General features: G+C 39.4%; 1 protein-coding gene across 3 annotated transcripts in view; it reads left to right on the top strand.

The window, feature by feature from the left end:
* Window positions 1-6,779: 6,779 nt before the first annotated feature.
* Ano4 (anoctamin 4) overlaps window positions 6,780-25,399 on the top strand; it is a 262,002-nt gene continuing 243,382 nt past the window's right edge. For 2 of the 3 annotated variants that reach the window (XM_090328489.1, XM_090328491.1), the window contains exon 1: window positions 6,781-7,055. The gene's annotated coding sequence lies outside the window, so the exon portion shown is untranslated. Of the gene's footprint in view, window positions 7,056-25,399 lie in introns of all 3 variants that reach the window. The other variant, XM_090328490.1, reaches the window with a different exon arrangement.

The following is a 25,399-nucleotide window of genomic DNA, read 5'->3' on the forward strand; positions in this document are numbered from 1 at the left end:
GGCAGGAGCATCCTATATCCTGCAGAAAGTGAGATGCCTTTTCCATGGGAGAAGGGATAATGGCATTCTCAATGAAAAATCCCCCTAGGAAGCAATATTGCCTGCTGCTGGGGTTGTCACATTAGCCCTGAGAAAAACTGGCAATTAGACTGGGACAGTGACTATGAGGTAAGGATGGAAGAAAGAAAGGTTCAGAGGTGATATGAGTACATGATGGGTTCCAAAAAGATGACTGAGCTTTCTAGCAACCCTATGTAGTGACCAAAATAATTATCCATGGATGAGTTGAACAGATGTCATTGGAGTGGGGGAGGTGGTGAGACAGAATAGATAGGGGTGCATTTAACTGGAAACAAGGTAAGTCAGAGGAGGAGCAAGTTAGGGAAGAAGATTGGTGTAGGATCAAAGTTCTGTTTATCTTCTTTTTTTAAAAAATACAAGGCAACCTGTTTTTCTGTTTTCTGCTAATGGCAGAAAATAAATTCATATACCTGTTTGGCAAATTGGTATGCTGTTGCTAATTGAAAATACTCTAATTGAAATGACCATTGGAAAGTAACCTTCATACATTATACAGGATTGCTATGGTTATTTATTTATTAGGCCTCCTGAAAAGCCAGGCTAATCAGAAACAAGGGTGATGTGGTCAGGCTCAAGAGGATTTTGTATATCTTGGCTCCCTGTGAGATAGCTTCCTGAGACAAAAGAGAAATTGCCTGGATTCCTGGACTAGTTGAAATCATTTGTTCTTGTTATTAGACTCAGGACTTTCTTATAAATGGCTTCCCGGGAGAGGCTTGGACTGTTGCAATCTTAATATCAAATATGAAAGGCAAAATGTAAAATTAGGATCCAGTGAATTTGTTGATGCAGTAAATAAGCACAGTTTAACATTCATGCTGAGTAATCCAGTAGCAGTTTTATAAGTAAGAGTCAGTATGTCGTTCCTGGTCATTTGTTTCCATGGGGGCAGGAGTTGGTGATATTTGTAGATACACCTCTGTCCCTGGTAATGTTTTAATGTCTGTTCATAGATGTTGCACATTATTAAATATCTGTGATTTGAAGGAGAAGATATATTTGGTTAATTTATAGCCTTGCAGACTTTCCAGAAGACAGTTTGACTTTCTTCAGAATGGTTTTGATTGTAAGGAAGAGGTATAAAATTCATCCATTCTGTTGTTAACTAAGCTCTGATGTATATTACACACTTGGAATATCAGAGGATCCTGATGAAATAGACTAAAGGTACTAGTTCAGTATAGTATGTTTGTTGCTTGTATTTAGTGATACAAGTATAGGAAAATATGATTAAATCCTTTTAGGGAATTTGATGCCTTATCGAGAAAATAACACTGGACTGAGCATTGAAGAATGAATAATAGTTTTTCCAGGGAAATAAATGAGGCAGAGTATTCTAGGAAAAAAATGGATCAGCACAAAGATGTGATGTTTATGAAGGAGAGTAAGAAATCAGGTGTAACAAGGCATGAGTTATGGGAGTGTGGGAGTAGGGTGGGAAATGATGGTGGAAATGTAGGTTGCAGAAAGCCATGAAGATCAGCTTCATGATCTGCACTCTGTGTTTATTATTCCTGCTTATTACATAACCATATGATCATACTTGCTTTGTTTTAGGAGGAAAACGCAAATGCTAAGTGGAGATTGGTTTGGAATAAAGGAGGGAAAAGAATGAGTCTGGAACTGGTTGTGATCACTGATGCAGGTTGAGAATAAATGTATAGTTAACAGTAAGGGGACTTAAGACTAATTAGATATGGAAATATTTCCAAAGGATTTTAGGTAAGCTCACTAGCTTTCTAATATTTGTTCTCCTTCCCTCTCTCCCTCCCTCCTACCCTCTCCCTCCCTCCCTCTCGCCCTCTCTCCCCTTAGTTTTGATTCCTCAGACCCAGCCTATTTCTCTATGACTTTTTAGGTCAGACATTGATTTCTTTTGCTTTCTTCAAAAAGGAGAAAAAAAATTACAGGTCTGTGATCTTATGGATTCGTTCCAAACAGTTTGATCTTTGAGGATCCCATAGGATCCCCTGACTGAGAAATGCTGAGCACAGTCAGATTTTTGAAGACTTAGATGCTATCATTGTGTTTATGTGCCTCAGATGTCTTTTATGGATTTGGAACTGTTGCATATTTGAAAACCCGCCTGGTAAGCACTTGGAAAATTACTCTTAGTTGGTGAGTGACCTCTGGTAGGGAAACATGAGCAGTTCAACCTTTCTGCCTTCATTTCTGGCTACCTGCAGAAATCAGAAAGAGAAATTGGGTATTAGGTAAAGGGCTATACTTTCATGGTTTTGTTTTTATTTTGTTTTGTCAGTTGTGGGGCTTGAACTCTGGGACTGGACGCTGTCCTTGAGCTTTTCAGCTCAAGGCTACCACCCTACCCTTTGAGCCATAGCCCCGTTTCCCATTTTTCAGTGATTAATTGGAGATAAGAATCTCTCAATGATCTTTAGTTCCCAGGCTGGATTTGAACCGCGATCCTCAGAACTCAGCCTTCTAAGTAGCTAGGGTTTCAGGCATGAGCCACTGCGTCCAACCCCCTACTTTCATGTTTGTTTCGTTCCCCACTTTGTTCCGGAATATTCTTTCCACTCTTTTACAAATTGAAGAGTGATGCATCTTGTCCTAATTCTGTTATCATTGCAATACAAATTGCATGGAATTGATGTATAATTATAGGGTCAGAAAAATAAGCCTAACAATTTGAATAATTTTTTTTGTCAGTCATGGTGCTTGAACTCAGGGCCTGAGCACTATCCTTGGGCTTTTCTCAAGACTAGAGCTCTACCACTTGAGCCACAGCACTGCTTTGAACCTGGGTTTTCGTGCATGCTAGGCAAGCACTCTACCATTAGGCTAAACTCCTGGCCCCTGAATAATTTTTTATAAGCATCAAGACTTCATTTCTATTACAAGTATCAAGGCAGCATTTCTGTTGCATTATATGTTTTCTTTTCTTTTTTTTGTTGGTCGTGGGGCTTGAACTCTGGGCCTGGACGTTGTCCCTGAGCTCTTCAGCTCAAGGCTACCTACCGCCCTACCCCTTGAGCCAAGGCTCCACTTCCATGTTTTCATTTTTATCTCTGCTTTAACTTTGATTTTCATTTTCCCATCTCACTCAAGTTCATGTAACAGTGTGGGAAGCATTCTCACATAGTCTCAGCCATTCCATGAGAAAATGTTCTGGAGTCCCTTCCATTTTTAATTCAGAGTGTTTCAATGAAAGAAGAGGAAGCATTAGAAGGTGGCTCTGGGTACAGATACACTGGATTTTCTACGTAGGGGAGCCCCAAGAATCCCAGTGTATAAAAAGCTCAGGTCCTAGGAGATCAGACTAAAGATATATTTGAGGCCAATTTAAAGTCTGGCACAAGGTTGGATTAGGCAATGTTAATTTCTTTGAAAGACTTTTCCTTACATAGATAGTAATTTAGTTTTGGGGTTTTTTTTGTTTTTTGTTTTTGCTGGTCCTGGGGCTTGAACTCTGAGCCTGGGTTCTCTCTCTGAGTTTCTTTTGCTTAAGGCAAGTGCTCTACCACTTGAGCTACTTCTGGCTTTTTTGAGTAGTTTATTGGAGATACGAGTCTCAGGGAGTTTCCTTCCAGCTTCAAATGGCAATCCTTAGATCTCAGTAGCTAGGATTACAGGCATGAACCACCAGTGTCCAGCATAATTTAGTGTTAAAAATAATGAGTTAGCAGATTATTAAAATCGTTTGATTCTCACACCTCCTTTAATAGATTCTGATGTCTAATGGTCTAATGGTAGAGTGCACACCTAGCATGCATGAAACCCTGGGTTCAATTCCATAGGACCACTTACACAGAAAAAAAGGTAGAAGTGGTGGTGTTGCTCAAGTGGTAGAGCACTAGCCTTGAGAAAGATAGTGCTCAGACCTTGAGTCCAAGGCCCAGGACTGGCAAAAATAATTAAAAATTAATTAATTAAAAAAATGGAATTACATGGTTACTTACTCTTGTGGTGGTTCAGAAACCAGGAGTATATACGTCTTCTCTGCATGTTTGTTACAAAGGGTAGAATCCAGTTTCCATGAACTATGTCTAACCTAGTGCTGGAAGACTGTGTTTTGTTTTGTTTTTGTTGGACCTGGGGCTTGAATTCAGGGCCTAGGAGCTATTCTGAACTTCTTTGTGCTCAAGGCTAGTGTTAACCACTTGAACCACTGCTCTACTTCCGGCCTTTTCTGAATAGTTTATTGCAGATCAGGGTCTTGTGGACTTTCCTGCCTGGGTTGATATCAAACCTCCATTCTCAGATCTCAGCCTCCTGAGTAGTTAGGATTATAGGAAGGAGCCACAAAGCCCAGCTGAAAGACTCACCTTAACAAGAGCTTATCTTCTGGATATTATAAAACTCTGACAACATATTTCTTGGAAGAAATTTTCCTCAAAAATTTAAACAAATTGCAGGCATACATACATAACTCAATGTATAGATACACAGTATAACTTCTCTTGAACTCTTAAGCAACATGTCATCAAATCATGATGCACTGAATTCATAAATACTGAATGGTAAAATCTTTGTACAACAACCTAAAGAGTAAAAAATTAATTTAAAAAGTCACCAAGTTATGTTATAGAATTTTAACCAGATTCTCTTGGCCAATCAAATGGCCCTTTCCAACGATATTTCTTGGGAACCCATTATATATTAATTGCTGGTGCCATATAATTGAGCAAGACATAGTCTGTGGTACATTTCAAGTTTAATTGACCTGGAGAAATATTTTGCATATCACAAAAATTGATATTTCTTATTGTCTGTGAGCCATTTCTATAATCTTTTAAAGAGAAAGGAATAGAGAAGTGACCATACTTTAAACATGGTTTGCATTAGGATCAGTGACTAGAATGGATTTCCATTGACTTGTCTACCAGTCAATTTGTGTTTCTGCAGTATTACCCTTTTCACGGTCCATTATCATTGGATCTATTTTGCAAACAATATTAATCTCAATTTAGGAGCTTTGAATACTATTCTCTTTAAATTTATCTGCCCATAGTTTTGTAGTGTCAGATACTGAAAAACACATTCAGCTAAAAAATACCTTCATTTAATAAGTACATTTAAATATTCTTTGTTCCTTATTTAAGACATTTCATTTTATTCTGCTCATTTTTGGTGGGGAGCATTTTTTATGGCCTCTTGCTGTGACTCATTTTGTGACTGAGCTAGCTAACTGCTTCTCTTGGAGCCCAGCCTTTCTCTTCAAGCTATGATATTCAGGCTCCCCCACATTAGCTTGTCTCTTGTTGATGAGTGAGAAAACCCTAATAGAATGTCCAGTGAACAAAGCTAACTTCCAAGGAGAAACAGAGAACTAAATTTAGGAACCCTGTGCCATGTCAAATGATCTGAAGCAAAACAGAAAACACAGCATGGAGGATTTGTATCTTCTGGTTAACCCTGGTCTGCCAAAATGAAATTCATTTTTCTATAAAGGTAAGATGACCCATGACAATCTCCTTCAGATGAAAAAGCCCTAAGATTTTAATGCAAAATGAATATAACTTGGGACAATACTCCCTGACCTAATTGAGTCATCTGCTGAATGTCAGTTAACATACAGATCCATTTTATAGTTCCAGTATGAAAATGAATGGAGACAATGGCAAATAGGAAAAATTAAAATTATCTACGTGACCACTAAGACTTCCTTTCCTTTCCTTTCTTTTCCTTTCCTTCTGTCCTTATTCTTGCTAATTCTGGAACTTGAACTCAGGGCCAGGGTTCGGTCCCTTAGCTTTTTCACTCAGGGCTAGCACTCCCCCCACAGCTCTATTTCTGGTAGCTAATTAGAGAAAATAATCTCATGGACTTTTCCTGCCCATGCTTGGCTACAAACCACTATCCTTAGATCTTGGCCTCCTGAGTACCTAGGGTTACAGGTTTGAGCCATCTGTTCCAGCAACGTTTGTATTTTATCTGTACTTATACTTTTATTTTTTACTTAGTTTGCTTATGAATTACTACTATTACTACTACGACTGTTTACCTCAAATACATATTCTTTTTCTTACATGTGATTTAAAAGTCCTCAAAGAAAAGAGTGTTTAACTTTCTTTAGAAACTCACCTCTAACAATACCTCTGTACATTTATTACCTAGGAAAATTAATGAGGACTGAGGTCAAATTGCTGAAAAGACCCTTACTTAACCCTTTGTCTAAATTTCTCCTACCTAATAGAAAACAGTCCCTGGCTACCTTCACCTCCACTTTGGGGATGAAGAATCTCCAGGTGGAATTGCCACTCTTTTTGGAAGCAGGTCAGAAAGGCCACTGAGATGCCATCAGATATCAATAGTGGCTTCAAATTCAGTTTGTGGCGGATACTGTGGGCTGCCTTGGAAACTTCCTGAATGGCTAGTGGAGGGCTTTGGTAGTCAGCAAACATCAGCAAATATTAGCAGTAACTGGAGAGATGCGAGATGCCATTCCTGCCAAACTTCTGTTGCAGGCAGGGGGGCTGTCCTATGGTTCCCAGGACTGGCTGTCATCTGCCACTCTCTTGTCACACTGACACGGCACCCCCCCTCACTAGGCCTGGGCTGATTGGTTGCTGGCAATAACTGATATGGAATGCTGATGTTCTTACCGGCAGTTCCTTCCACCCCAAAAAGGCTTCTTCCCATCCTTCTTCTCATCTCCTGGAGCTCAGCTTCTCTCTTAATCCCCCCTCCCCCCCATCATGCTACCCCTGCACCCCTGAGGAGGGAGGACCAGTCCTGGGCTTGGTGGCTGTGAGACCATGGTGACATTCACTGGGCTGCTTTCACTCCTGCTTGCTCTCGGGAGAGTCCTGTTCCAGACTTCTCAGTGTTTTTTGCGGCACAAACAACTGCATGCGGGGCCGAGGGGAGGCTGAAAGAGACTTGTGTGTGGTGGTTGTGTCGCTGTCATCACTTTGCCAGCCTCTCTGGAGTGTAGCCTGGAGGCTCACAGTGGATCTCTTTCTGAGGAAGACCCAGAGGAAAGACCCTTCTGCTGACTCTCTATTTTTATGGTAAGTGCTTGCAATGAATGAGCTGTATGCGGCAGTGAAAGGATCTAGCTCGGCTGCTCTCGCTTTCTTGCTCAGCTTAGTGACCTTCCTTTTGCATTTCTTCTTTCTCCTGGATCCTTGTCTGAGAAGATCTCCTTAACTGAAATGCCAAGGGGGTCATTCGTCTGGAAGGGATGTCTTTTAATTCCTCCCCCCGCCCATAAATCTGAGCTCTCTGGTAGGGATGGAAACATAAGTACTATCTCTCCTTTCGCTCTCTCTCTCTCTCTCTCTGTCTCTCTCTCTTTGTCCTTGAAGCAGCAGCCAGGCAAATGTGTTCGCAATGGTACACTGCCGCAGTATGCAGACAATGTGCAAAGATGATGGACAGATTTGGGCAAGATGAATCTTCTGTGTGTTGAGGGTCACTGTCCGAGGGGCTGGGGGTGGGGTGGCTGGTGACCAGCCACACGACCAACTCTCCCATCTTTCTGAAGGAAGATGTGCACACATGAGTGAGTTCTATTGGAGTCTGCTGTGGGCAGCCAGGCTTTCTGCATTCACCCAGGGTCTAGGATGGCCCTGTGTCTTGTGGGGTTTACAACTTGGGCAGGCACATTCGCAGTGCGAGCGAGAGGATTCCTGTGCTGGCAGCGCGGAGTAACGGCATGACCTCATTGCTTCCTTCCTTGCTGACTTTCAGAGCAGCCAATTCTGCAAACTGGGGATTTTTAAGTCTCTTTAGAGGGTGATAACATGGTGATAAAAAGGATTTTCTTTTTCTTTTTGAGTTGACAACATAGTTTCATCCCCCTGCTGGGAGATAAAATGCTTGGAAGTTGTTGGCATGGTTAGACTTTTCTAAGAGGAAAGAGAAGCAGGTTTCCAATGAAGAAGATGTGTATGGCAGGTTGTTTGTTCCAGGGCAGGACTCAGAATGCAGCTCTAATTTTCCACTTGGTCTCCCAAGGTCGGTTATAAAGAATATCACAACTTTAAGTATATTTACAAGATGCTTCTTGAAGCCCCAAAGAAATAGAGAATGTTTCAGGAGTTTTACCTTTTTGAACTTATGCATTGTAGGAGTGTCTCTATGTCTCTGTCTCTCTCCCTGTTTCTCTGTGCGCGTTCTCTCTGTCTCTCTCTCTCTCTCTCTCTCTCTCTCTCTCTCTCTCTCTCTCTCTCTCTCTCTCTCTGTCTGTCTCTCTCTCTCTCTCTCTCTCTCTCTCTCTCTCTCTCTCTCTCTCTCTCTCTCTCTCTCTCTCTCATGTGTTGAAAATTTTGGTCAAGCTAGTATTCCAAAAAATCAGATTTAAAGTTGTTGTCCCATTTAGTCCCTTTTAAGTCTTGGGCTGGCTTGTTTGATGTTATGTGAAGTTTTCTAGTAAACCAGGAAGGATTACCATCATATGCAATTCAGTCTCTGATTTGCAATTCTCATGATAAATGAGAAAGGGGAATATGGGGTGAAATTTCTGCCTTTCCTTCTTGCTCACTGGGAGTTTAGAATATAAAAAAAGTTTTGTATTTATCTTGCTCTGTCTTACCACTTTTATTTCTACTGTCCATGTAGATGTTTCTTAAAATAGTGATGATGACATTAGGCATATTCTTTTTTCCTGTTCCTTGAGTGGAAAGTAGATACATTTCATGGGGTTTGTTTTTTTGTGTGTGTTTGTCTGCGTGTCTGTGAAGATTTCTTTGCATATATGAAAGCATGCATTTAGAGAGTCAGAATTTATAGATATTTATTTGATACTCTAGAGTAAAACCAGCAAATAGGTTGAGAGAGACTGAGATGAGAGATACAGAAGCAGGAATCATATATGCACGAACACAAACATATTCATAAACTTACATAGAGGAAATTCTTTTGTTGTGGACTATACTCTTGAATTCTTAAATAATGTCTGAAATACAGTACTTTCAGCATTGTTTGCATGTTTCTCTACCGTCTACTCTTTCTTGCAGTCCACTGTGTTTCCTAGCAATATGCTGATATGACTGGTACACTTTTTGCTTCCTTTGATGATTCTTTAATGTGTAGTTGTTTACTTTTATCCTTAATGATATTTTCCTACTTTGCTTAATTTTTTCTCCTCCAATTGAAAGACTTTTTTGTTATTGGGTGCCTAGCAACTCAACTTGAGGTATTCATCAAGATAGAGTTAGAATGAGCTTGGGCGTCATGGAAATAGACTGTTATTTCACTCTGCAGCAATATTAGATGTACTTGGAAAAGATTGTATTTTAATTAGTTGTAACTTTAGCATTGAGCTTAGGCTTTATTTTTCTAGACAGATTGTCTAGTTGACCAGAATTTGTACCTGTATATTTATATGTACACACATGCATATATATATATGCATATACAAACAAATGAATTGTTGGTTTGCTTTTGAACATTATGTACCCATATTTATGATAGTTATAGTATGCTCATTTAGGAAAGAGAAGGAAAGTTGCTGAAATATTGCCTACATTCTCTAGATAAATTTACTATTATTAATTATTTGTTGTTATTATTGTTATTATTAATAAGGACTTCCCCACTTTCCACATTCCCCCCTAGATAGCACCTCTGGGAATTTCTTTGGATCTGGAAAGTACATTCTTCAACATTTCCTTTTTCTCAAGGTGGTATCATGTTAATTCCCTTGCGGTATAGAAAAGTACCGCAGGAAAAATTGCTAGAAGCTGTGCTGAGTGGAGCCTGTAGCATCTTGGTGTGACAAAGTCACTGCAACATTTTTATTTCTGTGTGTTTCCTTGCAACTAATATTGCTAGCAAAACTGAAGTTATTTGAATTGGAGCTAGAAACCCTGGTTTGATGTCAATGGATTTATTCCCTTTCCACACTCCTTAATTATAGTTATCATCGAAACCGTGCTTTGATTATTTCCTTTGGTGGTTATTTTAATTAAAAGTCTGAAGCTTGTATTATGAATCAATACTCTAAGTTTTTTTAATGCTCTTGCTTTCTGCCTTCTTCTCTTTTCTCTTTATGTGAATAAACTTATCTGGGCATGGAGAAGCTCACTCAGTGACAGTTGTGAGATGATCAATGAGGAGTTAGTGACAGCTCCTCTTTTATCTCTTTTATTGTAGTCATTCATTATTGTTCCAGTACTAGGGTTTGAACTTAGAACCTGAACACTGTCCCTTAGCTTTTTCACTCAAAGCTGACACTCTCCTACTAGAACACTAGAAGAACAGCTCTTCCTTCACTGCCTCCTCCCCCTCCTCTCCCTTCTACTCTCCTCCCCCTCCTCTTCTTTGTCTTCCTCCTCTTCTTCCTCCTCCTCCTTCTCCCCCTCCATCTTCCCCTCTTTCTTTCCCTTCTCCTCCTCCCAGGCTGGCTTCAAACTGTGGTCTTTAGATCTCAGCCTCCTGAGTAGTTATAGGCATAAGATACCAGCACTTGGGCAACAGCTTGTCTTTTAGTAACCAAACTGCAGCTATTCTGGCGATAATCATATAAGTAAGAGAGGAAATTGCTCCATTAATATAAACATAACCTCATGCTTCTGCAGGTATTCTTGTCATTGAAATTCTTTTCCATAGTTGATTACCAGGACCAAAAATAGCATCAGTTTTGCATTTTAATTGACATTCTAGGTCTGCTTGGTTTAGACTGCCCTCCAGCCTTGACATGTTGCTACATGAATGGTGTGTGTGTGTCTGTGTGTTTGCGTATGTATGTACACGTGTGTGTGTGTGTGTGTGTGTGTGTGTGTGTGTGTGTGTGTGTGGTGTTAAAAGAAGCAGTTTATGGGTGATACAAAGTAAAATCATTTGGTTTTTATGATACAGCTTTTCTCTGGGAACTGCATGAACCCATATCATGAGGAAGTTGGCTGGGCTTTTCTGTTGCTTTTTTTCCAATATAATTAAGTCAATATATTCCCTTTTACCATCTCTCCACAAGCCCCTTTTATAGAGTAGAAAGAGTAATGTGCAACTCCCACATACAGCTTCTTAGAACCTCAGCAGAGATTCAGAATTGCTTCTAGCACCAGCCATGGTGATCTACTTTGAAAGGAACTTGTTATTCAATTGGCAACTCAGACAGATTGTATAAAATGAGAGAAATGCTTCACCAGTTGTGGTGACTACTGTATGTTTGATCTGTGCCTCCTTCCTGAAGTCATTTAGGACTACAGTCAATAGATCCGCCTGGAAGTAAAAAAGAAAAAAGAACGAAAAGAAAAGAAAAATCATGTCCTCAATAGAAAAAAATCCTATCCAGACTGTTGTAACTTGCAACATAAACATTTATATCTCTTGGATGGTAGAGGGAGATGGCAGAACTTTGGAGCAAAACCAAATCACAGCCCTGAAATAATGTAAGACAAAAGGGGAAAAGTCTTCCCTATATTATTTAGCATGTAATTCCCTAGCCAGGCTGTTGGCTCTAAAGACTAAAGATTCAAGAAGTTGTCAGAAAGACACCATGACAGGCTTTGTGGACCTTACCTCTTGTAAGGAATCTTTGACCCTTCATTAGGCCTGAGTGACCAGGGAAAATGTAAGGAAGTGAACTTCTGTTGAATTACAAGAAGTTCACTTCCTTACACTTTCCCTGCTGGTCTCCAGCTAGGAGCATCCTGTTCTTTTTGGAGAGTGAGTCTCCTCAGACTCTCAGGGGCCAAAGACTCTGACACAGAGTTCTCTTCAGGCCCCCTTGGATTCTAGTGCAGCCCTTGACACAACTGTCTGTGTGACTCAAATTCTCTATCTGCAGTCTGTCCTTGATTCAGGTAATCTCAAGGTGCACGAAGAGTGGTGCATTGTTATTTTACTTCTGTTTATTACAAGATAGCTACAATTGGATACCTACATGGAAGGGCGCCTTGCATATTCTTCTGACACTCCAAACCCCTCTGAGCTCTGACAGTGGCAGGACATTCAGAGTTAACTTAGATGGTGAACCTACACAAGTTGGGCCCATATGTTTATGACTGCCACTTGCTTGCCATGTCACATTTTGAAAGGTCACCTGTGGTCTTAGAACCTCATAGAAGTTAAGAAGGTAAAGTGACCCTGTCAGGAGTGGTGATTTGCTCAGCATCCATGCATGATAAATTTAGTGCAGGTGCCTTTGCTTCCATAGAATCCTTCTCCATTCCCTTCACAATGCACAAATGATGTGTTCTGTACCATTCACTGCTCACAACAATGCTTTGTGGCATCTAACTCACTGGTGTCCATTTATGCCTGGTTTCATGTCATGCAGATTACGTGGCTTGTACCAGTCAGAGTGAGTCACTTCAAGCTAATGTTTATAGTGATTTATTCATGCTTGTGTGATAATGTGCATGCTTGCTTTCTTTTTTCTTTCTTTCTTTTTTTCTTTCTTTCTTTCGTTCTTTCTTTTCTTTTCTTTCTACATATTGGAGTCCTACTTTTTTTTTTTTAAAAAAAACCAAACACTACAAGATTGTTTTCTAATAGACTACTCTTCAGTGATGGACATAATGCTTTTCTGTTTTGTGAAGGGAGATATTTATGGGTTGATTCCTTCCTGTATTCCTCAACTGTCCTAATATTCACTGAGCACCTACCGTGTCTGCTGTCAGGTATCCATTCATAAAAGAGCCAGATTTGGCTCTTGAGGAACTCTGAGTCTTTTTAGGCTTCCTGGCATCAATCATCTTTTGGTTCTCATCTTGTGTTCAGCTTACTATTTCACATAGCTTTTCTCTTGTAAAATACTTGGCTTGGGCAGTTTCTGTTTGTGGTTATTTCACTGAGAAGTTCTTGTCAGAAAAAGGCACTTTTGCTGTTGTTGCAACATGTATCTTCCAATTTTCCAAACCGTTATCTTTAGCTTTGTGATTTTTGTTACCTGGCTGAACACAGGAGATTAATTGGCTAGGCCTGTTCTCATTGTACCTGTGATTCATGAAATGGCAAGTCCATTCTTTGGCAAAATGAACCTGGTTCTCTAGAATTCCAGATTGTCAGTCTTAATGGCACAGTGTCCCTGGAGCTAATTAAAGATCAAAGATCAAATTTCTAGCCTTCCCAGCTCATCCTATTGTGCAGTGTTTGCTTCCTTGTTTGGATGCCCCATGGAATGGTCTAGAAGTGTCAAAGACTTGCAGCGCTCTAGACACATAGAGCACATTGCCCATGCTATGTCCTCTGACTTGAATATTTCTCTTTTCTTCCAGGTAAACTTTTTAAATTTTTATTGTAAATGTGCTATACAGAGGTATTACAGTTACACAAGTCAGGTATTAGGTACATTTCTTTTTGAACACTGTCAACCCCTCCCTCATTTTTCTCCCAGTTTTTTCCCTCCCACCCCTCCTCTCTACCAAGTTGTATTGTTCATTTCCAACATTGTGTCTAGTGAGTATCATTGCGGAATTAGTTTACGCTTTTCCCACCATTTCTATGCTTAAACTTTTAAGGAAAGTTTAGATAAATCATCTTCCCCCAGAGCTTTTAGTCATTATCTTTACTGCCCCTTTTACTGTCTAAAACCAAGCTAGATAGACTCTGCTTCCCTCCTTCCCTCCTCCACTCCCTCTCCCAATTTCTTGAATCCCCCAGTACAGACATCTCATAGGACTTTACAGAGTCTAGTGTCATTACCTGCATCTTTCTCCAAGACTTTTATTCCTCAAGAATTAGGGACTCTACTTCTCCACACTACCAAGTTTGGCTCTGTGACTACATTATGGAAGTCTAGTAATCCTTGAATGAAAAATGTAGAATTATCATCTAAAGCATGTTCTATTTTAGAGCTCAAGGAATGAAATATTTTAAGAAGGTATTATTTCCATCCTCTGAAAGTCCATAAAGTAGTGAAAATTTGTCATCGGTGTAAATTACCTGGTTACAAAGTAGACTTTGTTTTTGATTTTGTTTTTTTTTTTTTGTTGTTGTTTTAAAAATTGTTGTTGGTACTAGGGCTTGAACTCAGGGCCTGGGTGGTACCCCTTAGTTTTTTCACTGAAAGCTGTCATTCTACCACTTGAGCCGCAGCTCCACTTCTGGATCTTGGCTAGTTAATTGGCCATAACTGACTCACAGACTTTCCTTCCTAGGCTGGCTTCAAACACTAATCCTCAGATCTCAGCCTCCTGAATGTCTGAGAATGCAGGTCTGAGATACTGGTGGTGGTGGTAGAGTACTTTTCATGGAAGCTACTGGACTAAGGCTTATAGACATGGCAGAAGATGAAGGAGGCATTCTGGAGGGAGGCTTTGGAGGTGGAAAGAAAGGGAGGAACCTGTGGGAGAATGGTATTGGAATTCTAATGCTGTCTATCATTATTGAAAGTTTGGGGACAATTAATAGAGTTTGAAAAAACAAAAATGGAATTTGGGAATGTCTCCTTGTGTTTGAGTGAATCAAGTGTGTATTTATCGGGAAGGCCATAACTCGTAATACTTTTATTTGCCACCTATGCTTTTGCTCCTTATGATGTGCTTTGACATTCAAAGTCCTCAGAAGGAAATGAAGCCAGAAAATCTAACCTAAATCAGTCAGAAGATTTTGAGAGCATTTAGGATTGAGCTAATTAAAGTGCCTATTAAACTGGCATGCTCAGGACCCCATGGATCGTTGTCTTGTTAGTAAATAATGTAATCACATGTCTTTTTTTCTTTGGCATTTAACTTTGTGCTGTTTACAAGGAATACAGTTGTTTTATGGATAGGATATGAATGCATAAACTAATTGCATATAGGTCATATAGGTAAAGGTGGCTTAGAAAAATCTACTTGTAAGAGATTCCATTCCTCCATGGAGTTTGTTTCCTGCTTTGTCTCTCTCCTCTCTTTTTTCCCCCAAATGAAATTTGTTTTTAGAGAATAGTCAGTTGGTAGGTTTTTGTACCTCAGAATTCGATCTGAACAGTTGATTCCTCATCTTAAAGTGAGCCTAAAAAGACTGAAGAGTTTAGAGGAATATTCCAAATAGCTTGGATACACCATTAAAGCCAATATATTTCTTTAGGGAGTAAGAGATAATTAGATAGGAAAGACTACAGAGGACACTTCGCTCACTTACTTTTGCCACAAATGTTTTATTGAACACTTGCTATGCTCCAGGCCTAAGAAACAATTGTGAAATGAAGATTATCATTTGGCCTTCTTGGAGCTAGCATCCTGGTGGGATTGACAGAGGAAACAGACAAGTCCATGAGCAAATGCAAAAAGTTTATCAGAATTCTTTTGCTGCTATCTCCATTTTGTTTTCTTTAGGAGTATCTAGTTTAAGCGATTTGTTAGGATTTTATTGCTATGACAAAATACCTAACAACAGCCTTTCTCTTTCAACAACCTGAAGGAAAAAGGACCTATTTTGCTTCATGGTTTCAGAAGTTTCAGTCTGTAATTGGCCAGTTTCATGTCTTTGGGCCTGAAGCAATGTAGAAAGAGCATCGAGGGCAGAGAGTATAAAAAAAGCAGAGCTGGTCACTCCTGGCAGTCAGGAAGTAGTGAAAAGAGGAGGCCAGAGAAAGGTCTGCATCCCCCTTCCCCCACCCTGCAGTGGCCTGTTCTTGCACTTCATAGTAGCACATGTATGAACTTAACAACTTATCAGTGGATTACTCATTGATAAAATTGTTGTCACTAGGATCCAGTCACCTCTGAATGACTGAATTTACTAGCTGGGAACCAAGTGTTTCTTCATGTGCCTCTTGAGGGGGAGAGAAGGTTCTTCATAGCATAAACTATAACATGTATTGTTTATTTTCTTCTCTGTTTATTGCTCTTAGCTTACTATTTTAACATTTATTTTCTGACGAATCTGTCATAGGCCACAATGTTGTGGGATTTTTTTTCCCCATTGATAAACACAGCCGTTGAACAATTGGGACACTGTGAACAAAAATTACTATCAGGCCTTTAGTACTTGAATTGGTATAAAGTTCTTGAATTGGAAATAGAAGCTCATGAGTATTTTGTGGATGGTAAAGTTGTCAGAATTTAAATGAAGAGCATGAGATAGGAACAGATAGGCCTTTCACTTGGGTCTGAGAGGATTGGTTTTGGGTGTTCTCCTGGCAGAACAGCAGATCTGTGGGAGTGAGGAGTTTTGATCTGTGGAAGGTGATGGAGGAAGGGAGGAGTGAGATGGAAAGTGAAGCCATAGGAAGTTTAGGAAAGAATTCCTAAAGTTCTATTGGATGAAAAAGCCAATGAGACATATATGTTTTTTAGTGATCAACGTTTACAGAAACAGGCTCTGCTGATGTAGAACTTCTAGAAGAATTGACTAATGGAAATGATGTTTTGAAGCAACAACAAAAAAGCAGTATTTATGGATTCCTAAAGATTCTTGCTGTATATTCTCTGTGATCTTTAATTCATCATTGACGTTCCATTCTACTTTAAACAAGCTTTCAGTCAGGATTTTCTATCTTGTTTTTGAAAGAATTATGATTTAAAGTAAAATAATTTCCTGACAGAGGGAAACCCAGACTCTGGGGCATATAGTTAATTTCCATTCTTACCGTGTTACTTATTCACATTTGGGTCTTGGCAGATTGCTTAAGCTCCTTTTGCACTATTGTCCTTAATTATGAGAATGGGATAACAAATAATCCCTACCTCATAGTTGTTATGAGTGTTACATGAGATAATACCTAGAAAGTGTTTAGCATTGCAGGTAGTTTACTTGTTCAATTGTTAACTTGTTGGCATTGAGTCTCTCTGGTGTTAGATATTTGGAGAAGTTCTCTTACGTAGATGTATTTTTTCCTTCCTAACAAAATATTTCTTTAATAACTGTGAGCATGACTTTTCCTTCATGTTTATGATGAATGATTTGATGATAAAACACTAAGTTGGAAAGATCTGTCTTCTTGGACTAGCTTAGAGCACATTTCTCAGATCTCAGTCTTCTCCGTCACTGGGATTACAGGCATGGGCCATTGGCACCCATTTTCCTTGGTTCTTCTTGCATGTTTATTTTGCTTGTACAGACTTGGTTAGATGTTGTCTAAATGTTAAAGAAACACATTTCTATAAAGAGTTAAAATACATAGCTTAATCTAGGAAGAATTCTCTGTGATCTTAAACTGATCTATCTTCTAACATGTATGCACTTATTATCCGGATTTTCTTTTGTGAGTCACAGTAGGGTTTTCAAAGCATATATAGCTCTCATAGTAAGTTTTTTCTCTTAATAAATCATTTGATATGGTTTATGATGGGAATTTTTCCTGATGGAAAAATTCACGTCAGGAATTTGTAGGGGTGAGAAGAGAAGGGAATACCACAGAATAAAGTATCTTGGGTCATATATAGCTTCATATATAGCTCTCATAGTAAGTTTTTTCTCTTAATAAATAATTTGATATGGTTTATGATGGGAATTTTTCCTGGTGGAAAAATTCATGTCAGGAATTTGTAGGGGTGAGAAGAGAAGGGAATACCACAGAATAAAGTATCTTGGGTCAATATTAGAATCCTCAGTGTTTATAAAAATGGATGTGACTGGTTAATTTTTTTCTTTTCTACCTCCATTAAATCCCTCTATTTTTTATTATTGATTAAACTATAAAACATTTCATTTTCAATTTTTAATTGAATAGCAAAAATGTTGTTTCCCATTTCCAATCAGCAACTCACTTTCCCAGGTCATTTTACAATGTACCTTGTATCATTCCTTGTATTAATTCACAAGTCATTAATTAACTCAGGCAGCAGTAAATATGCATTTATTGTAGACCAAACATTAGGAAAATGAAGACTCATAAGACATGGTCCTTTTACCAAGAAGATTGGCTGCTCACTGGCAGACTGACATGAAACAAATACTTACAATAAGATAAGGAAATGTGCTTTCATGAACATATTTGCAAGTTGGACCTCAGGGGGAGGACTGTTCTAGGCCTCACAAAAGGCTTTCCTGAGGAGGTGACATTTGAACTGGGACCATTTAGACAAATTACTACGGGGAGGGAGGAACAAAACAGAGACTGTGCTAGAAAGAAACACTAGCAAGTAGAATGGGACCGAGGCACCAGTCAGCTACAAATAATTCAGCCTTTTGGACTGTGATAGGGCATGCCAGTAGGCGGATGCTAGATCTCAAGAATTCTATATAACATCTGAAAGAGGTTGTATTGTATTCTGTAACAGTGCAGAAATTTTGGAGTGACAGAGAGGCAATATAAAACTGTGGATTATATCACAGAAGACAAGTTAGGTGGATATGGGTATCAAACCAGGAATACTAGTATGGATGGCTTTCAGTGAAGCTTGGGTAGTGGCATTAAGAAGGACCTGAGGGTACGTTCCCTCAGCCATCAATGATTCTAGTCACCTATGTGCCAGGCTCTGTTGTTGGTGCTCAACATGTCCCAGCATGCCACTCCAGCCTTCCCCCCTCCAGTTCTATATCTAAGTGGGAGGATTGTAACAGGCTGTGATGGAAGTATAAGCCAAGAGCAATATGAGGAAGCCATGTACAGTAGAATGAAGGGAAAAGAGAGGTTGATGAGGGATATGTTAACCAGGATATCTTTTGGACAAGGTGATAATCTGAGCACAGATCTTAAGGAGCTGTAGGGAGGCCCAGGAGGCCTGAAGTAGAGCTATGAGGGGTGCAGGTAGGCTTGTAGGTTAGTCTGTGGTATGTGAAGTGAGATGGGAAGTGCCTTGATTTGCCCCAAGCCTTAGGAAGCATCTCACTGCTCTGTGAAGAACGGACTATAAGGAGTCATCAGATGCAGGAATTCACAGGGCCAGGGGAGGGGGCTTTGGAGGTGGGGAAATGAGGTAAGATTAGGAGCTAAGGAGGCAAGAAGTGCCTAGCATACAAAGTAGGCAAGTACAGACTGGATTAGTGCTATTTGGGCCATTTATAATATGTTATACAGGATGAAGGAAGTCTAGCTGGAGAAAGTTATATTATTAAAGGTGCTTTGGATGAACAGGATGGTGAGAAGGCCACCATGAACTCTGAACTAGGTTCACTGTTACTCACCTAGGTACTTGATGCTGCACTGGATGCTGGGCAATGATTCCATAGAGATTTCCTTGAATTTCTATATACTAGGAGGCTCTGTCAAATAAGGTTTAAAAGAGTCAACAAATGGTATTTAGTTGGTTGAGCAGTATAATTAATAAACAGGCTCCATGTCAGTGGAACTTGAAGCAGTTTCAGAGCTTGAGAATTTTCAGCAAATATTCATCAGGGTCCTAATAGTAGTGCCACTGTCTGATTGACATGGGAGGAGAACAATTTGTGAGACATGGAGAACACCACAGATCCTGGATTCTGAGAGTGAGTAGGTAAACAAAGATGGGCTGGAAGATGATGAAATGTTAATGTTATATCAAGGGATTTTATCTAAAAGCAGGTTTTAATCTAAAAGGCCCAGGTACTTTTCTCCATTAGTAAAAAGTTATTAAGTACTCTAGAGAGTTAAAACTAATGCCCACCTTTCAGAAGTAACCTTTGAGTGATGTAATGCCATCAGATCCGAATAAGTCTATTTCTGTAACTAATGGGATGGGTTATGCCACTTTTCTTTAGGGATGGGTGGGAGGGGAGGGGGTTCAGCCAGTGTGTGAGTATGGAGGAATTCACAAGGAAAACAGGATGAGTGAAGAGCCAAACATTTATTAATGTGCCAAGGGAGGAAAGCTTGACACCATGGGCAGTGCCACTCTGAGTGGGATTGCATGATTGTGCCTGGCGTTTGTCAGCATTTAAGTTGTAGAAAGACTAGACTGCTGACATTTTTGTTTTGTAGTTTTGTTCCAACAAGCTGTTCCACAAAGCCAGCTGATCTGGCCAGTTAGTTTCTTTCTTTCTTTTTTTTGTCAAGTTGGTTGTTTGTCAACTTTTGTACAACCCTTTCTAGAAATATGCTATCACAACAGGATACAGGTCAGGTTGTGCTCTAGTTTCTGCAAAAACACAGTAAAACATCTTTCCAGTCAGTTAGGCAGAGGCCTTGATACCATGGCAGAAGCTGGGCTAGTTTGAGGTTGGGGAGTTTCCATGGGGGAAGGTCCTTTTTTTGTTTGTTTTGTTTTGTGGTCCTAGACAGGTGCCACTTTAGTCATACTCTGACTGGAAGGATAGGAGGTGGCAAGCATGGGTTTAGATTTGACTTGTACAAGTGATGGTGGTGATTCATACTGAGATTACTCCAGGCCCTGTGAGATAGATGAATTTTTATAGTGCAAGAAAAGTGTAAATTAAACCTAGACCACAGTAGACACTGTTCTCTTGGCCATCTCTGAGACCAGAGCTTTACTTTGGTATACTTTACTTTCCAGTTAGCTGTACAGTAACCCACAACAGCCTTTTTTGTACTTTCTTCTTGTAATCTGTTTTTATAAGATGGACATAATTCCTCTATTCTTATTTACTCCCCCTTTTATCTATTAATCTTTCTTTTAATTTCACCTCAACCCATTTTCCTTCATTTCTGGTCCTTCGCTCCTTCTTCATTTTCTTTACTCTGTTGGTCTCTGGTTGATTTTCTTTGAGCTAGACTGTAGTTGTATCCATTTTGACTGTGTCAAAGAGGCTCATCATGTTATCTTTTCAGTTCAGATTGCTTTAAAAATCATGACAGATTTATTCACAGATCACAACTATACATAATTCCCACTCTTGAATAACAGTACCCCTCCCCAAATAAGAACAAGAGAGAGGATAATACATACCTATGATTTTGAACCTCTATGGTCTGTGCAGTTACAGGGATCAGGATTGCTTTTTGTCTTAAAATTATGTCCTATTGTATTAGATTTGCTCTCATCTCCAAATGGACAGAACAAGCCATAGAAGCATAAGAAAAATGGCAAGTCAAGGAATCTCTACTCCCACTCTAAATAAACAGGGAATAGATCATTTAATGAAAAACCTAGCGCATAGTTTTCAAAATGCTCTATAAACTTGACTGATAAACACGCAGAATGAAAAGATTGCCTGCATATGGCTATGTGTGAGTATGATGAGGCCAACCAAAGATTAATAGAAGAATCCAGGGAAGCCACACACAGAAAGCTGAATGAATTCCAACAGAAGGAAGGGGAGTCCAATGAAAATATAGCCACTCAGCTAAAGGATTTGAGAGAGAATACTGAAAATCAAATAAAGGAATAAATCCATACAAGATATAAAACAAAGCTTCAACAAAATTGAAGCCATCAAAAATCAATTTCAAGGCAGGGAAATAAAGGACAAAATAGGAAGTCTTGACAGCAGATTAGACGATGCAGAATATAGAATCTCTGAAACTGAAGATAGTCTAGACTTTATAGAGAAAGAACAGTTCTTCAAAACAAATCCAAGAAACAAGATAGATCCTTATAAAAACCGCAAGGCACAATCAGAAGGCCTAACTTAGGGCTAAAAGGTGTTAAGGAGAATGTAGAGAATGAGATAAAAGGATAGGAAATATATTTAACCAGATGGTCATTAACTCTTCAGGTACTATAATAAGCAGAATGGGGAATGAGATAGATTTTTCTAAATCATAGCTAGTCAATAAAAAGTCTTTATTTTGCTGTGTTCCAGTAGCTCATGCCTATAATCCTAGCAATTCAGGAGGTTGAGATCTGTGATATTATGTTTCAGTGCCAACCATGGGGAATGAAAGTTCATGAGACTTTGTCTCCCAAAGGATTAGCAAAAGCCAGTGGTGGAGGTGTGGCTCAAAGGTAGAACTTTAGCTAACTAAGAAAGTTGAACAAGTGCAAGGCCCTGAGTTCAACCCTGGAACCTCTAAAAACAAAGCACTTTTATTTCTCCCACAAGGGTCACTGTTTCTGTATAACCATATGTAGACTTTATGTCATATTATTAATGATTCATTATGTGAATCATAATATGAACACACTCATACCAAACACATGTACACATACATGTTTGTGTGCATATATGTGCTCAGTGTTACCCAATCTCAGAGTCTCAAAATCTATACTCTTGTTTGGATTTCTGTTTATCTTGTATGGTAGAAATTTCCTCTTCCATAGTACCTAACCAGTATGTGGACATTGATCTCATCATTAGTTGTTTTTATTAATTTTATTGATAGAGTGATTGTGCTGGTACTGGGGCTTGAACTCATGACTTGATAATGTCCTGAGCTCTTTTGTTCAAGATGGTACTCTTACCTCTTGAACTACACCTCTGGCTTTTTGGTGGTTAACTGGACATGAGTTTTGTGGACTTTCTTGCCAGGGCTGGTTTTGAACCGTTATCCTTGGAAATTAGCTTCCTGAATAGCTAGGAATACTGGCATGAACCACCTGCACCCTGATTCATCATTGGTTTTGTAGGAGAACTCTAATATTTGATTACTTTCCTTTCTTCCACAGACTAGTAGGTTCTTAGAATTAAAAATTCCTTTAATTTTCCCTTTCATTCTTTCTATATAATTCAATGTCTGACACAAAGTAGAAGCTCAAAAATGGTTATTATTGAAGTAGAGAAATAGGTTTTGGCTTCTATTGTTATTGCTGGAATGTTAATTGAGTACCTCTGCACACCCATATGGCTTTGAATTTCTTTTAGAAATAATAATGAGTCTACCTTGTTCTTTATAACTTGGTCTTATATGACAATTTCCAGTGTATTTATGACTCCAAACTTTAAAAAGTAGACAATATTTTAAAAGGAGAAGCAGCTCTGTTTCTTTTATGGATGCAGAGAAACTTCATTAACAGGACAGAACTGCAAGATACCTGTATTTTATGCATATTACTTATGCATACATAATAATGTGTGTGCATGTATAATAATATGAATTTGCAGTAGAGCAAGGTAAGGGAGAAATTGGAACAAAAAGGGAATAAAGAGTACAACTAAAATGCATCCCGCAATAAGCTAACCATAAAACACAGTTTGGGCCTTAAGTCTCCTATCAGCCAGTGGAAGAGAAACCTCTTATTACAGAAGTAAAGATAAATCAGCCCCTCACGGTGGTTATAACTGTGCTTGGCCTCACTTCGGCAGTTTCTCCCAGAATTCCCTGGAAAAGAATACACTGTATTTTGTTATGGAAATCATCAAATTTTTGCAATGCTAATTCTCCTAAGTGTGTGTGTGTGTGTGTGTGTGTGTGTGTTAAGCATTTTCCCAAAGCAAAATTTTGTGATAGCAATTGGCAGGCTTCCGTGTGGGTACAAGTTATCTGTTGGTGTGATTTGACCCAAGGGTAAGAAAAGTGGATGGATTACATAACCTCAAAGCAGTCTTCTCTGGGTATTATTCTCTCCACTGAAGCTTTGACAGTCATTAACATTGAACTTGAGACCAGGCAGTACTCTATAGCACATAAAATCTTCGGAGGCTGGTTAAAGAGAACTTTGTTGTTGCAGCTTCAAATGAAAGCTGTGCTTATTGTCCTTTTGAGCAAGCTGAATGACCTACAGACATATGCCCAAATAGAAAACATGGATTTTCTCACCTCCAAGGAGAGCAGAGGAGGAACCAAGCAGGATTGTACATAGAAAGTTGTTGGAATATTCTCTGGTGCTTAGAGAGTTCATCTACACTTAAGAGCTTTAAATAGGCTATACACAAACATTCAGCAGAGTAGGAAAGGTTTTAAGGCTGTTAGTTCCCAATTGTCTAGATGACATGCTCAATCTTATCCCCCCACCCCGCATTAGCAGAACAGAGCATCTCTTAGCTGTCTTAACCTACCATCATGCAGTGTGCAGGGGTATAGACACAACCTGAATACCAAACCATAATAATCTGACATGGTGCCTTATGAAGAAGCACAGTCATGTGAGCAGTAGAAGACATTTCAGCAGAAAAACATACTATGTTAGGCTACAATTCTGTGGAGGCATGGGTGAAGTAAGAGTTAAAGTAAAAAAAAAAACCTATATAACTTTTCCCACTCTTAGAAACTGGAGCTGGGTGCTGGGTGTTTATGCCTGTATTTTAGCTCTTTGGGAGGCTGCAATCTGAGGATCACCATTTGAAGCCAGCCCAGGGAGACAAATCTGTGAGACCCTTATCACCAACTAACCAGCAAACAGCTTGAAAGTGGAGGCTTGGCTTAAATGGCAGAGTACAGACCTTGGGCTGAAAAATCTAGGGAATAATGCAAAGCCCTTAGTTTATGCCCCAGTGTCAGCAAACAGTAGAAAGAGATAGAGGAGAGAGAGAGAGAGAGAAAGAGAGAGAGAGAGAGAGAGAGAGAGAGAGAGAGAGAGAGAGAGAGAGAGAGAGAGAGAGAGAGAGAGGGAGAGAGAGAGGGAGAGACAGAGAGAGAGAGAGACAGAGAGAGAGAGAGACAGAGAGACAGAGACAGAGAGGGGGAAAGAGGGAGGGATTAAGGAAAGAGTGGGGAAGGAAAAGGGAAAAGGGAGGAAGAGAGAGGAGAGCACTTGTGCTTGGTAAGGTATTTTTTTCATATATTTTTATTGTAATTAATAGAAGGGTTACATGATATTTGCCAGATAGATGGTGCATTAATTCCCATACATTGATACCCTTTCACATGTCTTGGTCCCCATATCTCTCCCCCCACCCCTCATCTTGTTTTCCCCCCTTCCATATCCAATTTCAAATAACCAAATACAAATATATCTGATATATCAGGTAACAAAGTGAGATACTGTAACAATATGAGATAACCAAGGGACAGCAAAAGAGATGAGAGATAACATAGTACATTAAGGACAACAATCATTCATTGTATGGGTTTTGTTTCAATATCCTGGAGGTCTTTTCAATTAGCTTCATACTATATGGCCTTATGTATCAAGGTTTTGCTCTATTGCAGATCTCTGCTAGTAGAGCCCAAGGTTTCTACTGATTATGACAAATGAGGGAAACCATTGAGCCTAAGTTCCTTTGAGTCTGACTTACTTCACTTAATATAATTTTTTCTAAGTCTTTCCATTTCCTAACAAATGGGGCAATGTCGTTTTTTCTGACTGCAGCATAGAATTCCCTTGTGTACAAATACCACAACTTGTTGATCCACTCATCAACTGAGGGACATCTAGGTTGGTTCCATACTTTTGCTATGGTGAATAATGCTGCAATGAACATTGTTGTGCTAGTGGATTTAGTATGCCCTAGTTTCTGGATGGTTGGGTAAATGCCAAGTAGTGGAATTGCTGGGTCATAGGGAAGCTCTATGGTTAGCCTTTTGAGGCACTGTCATACTGCTTTCCATAGTGGTTGACCAAGTTTGCACTCCCACCAACAGTGTAGTAGTGATCCCTCCTGGCCACATCCCCTCCAGCATCTGTTGTTATTCGTTTTCCTGATCCTGGCCATTCTAACTGGAGTGAGGTGGAATCTTAGAGTTGTTTTGATTTGCATTTCTTTTATGACCAGAGATGTTGAGCATTTCTTCATGTGTCCATAGGCCATTTTTGTTTCTTCTTCAGAGAAGACTCTAAGT

This window comes from Megascapheus bottae, chromosome 2, assembly GCF_031878675.1.
Source record: "Megascapheus bottae isolate mThoBot1 chromosome 2, mThoBot2.hap1, whole genome shotgun sequence".
Classification (NCBI taxonomy): Eukaryota; Metazoa; Chordata; class Mammalia; order Rodentia; family Geomyidae; genus Megascapheus; species Megascapheus bottae.